We start from the raw sequence: 203 nt of genomic DNA on the forward strand, positions 1-203 counted from the left end.
CAGTCTTCAGAGCAACGGTCGGGCCTAGTCAGAGATGCTGATGACAATCCGTCCTCAAGAATCCAGAGCCAACTTACAATCCCCTTCCTATAATGAAATCCAGTTCTAAGAAGATGACATATTCCCCCCACGACGTAAATAGATTTCCTCACAGGCCTAGTGTGGTCGAGCCTGTCTGATAAACGGATGTTCTGTGCCCCGTC

This window comes from Penaeus monodon, chromosome 34, assembly GCF_015228065.2.
Source record: "Penaeus monodon isolate SGIC_2016 chromosome 34, NSTDA_Pmon_1, whole genome shotgun sequence".
NCBI lineage: Eukaryota > Metazoa > Arthropoda > Malacostraca > Decapoda > Penaeidae > Penaeus > Penaeus monodon.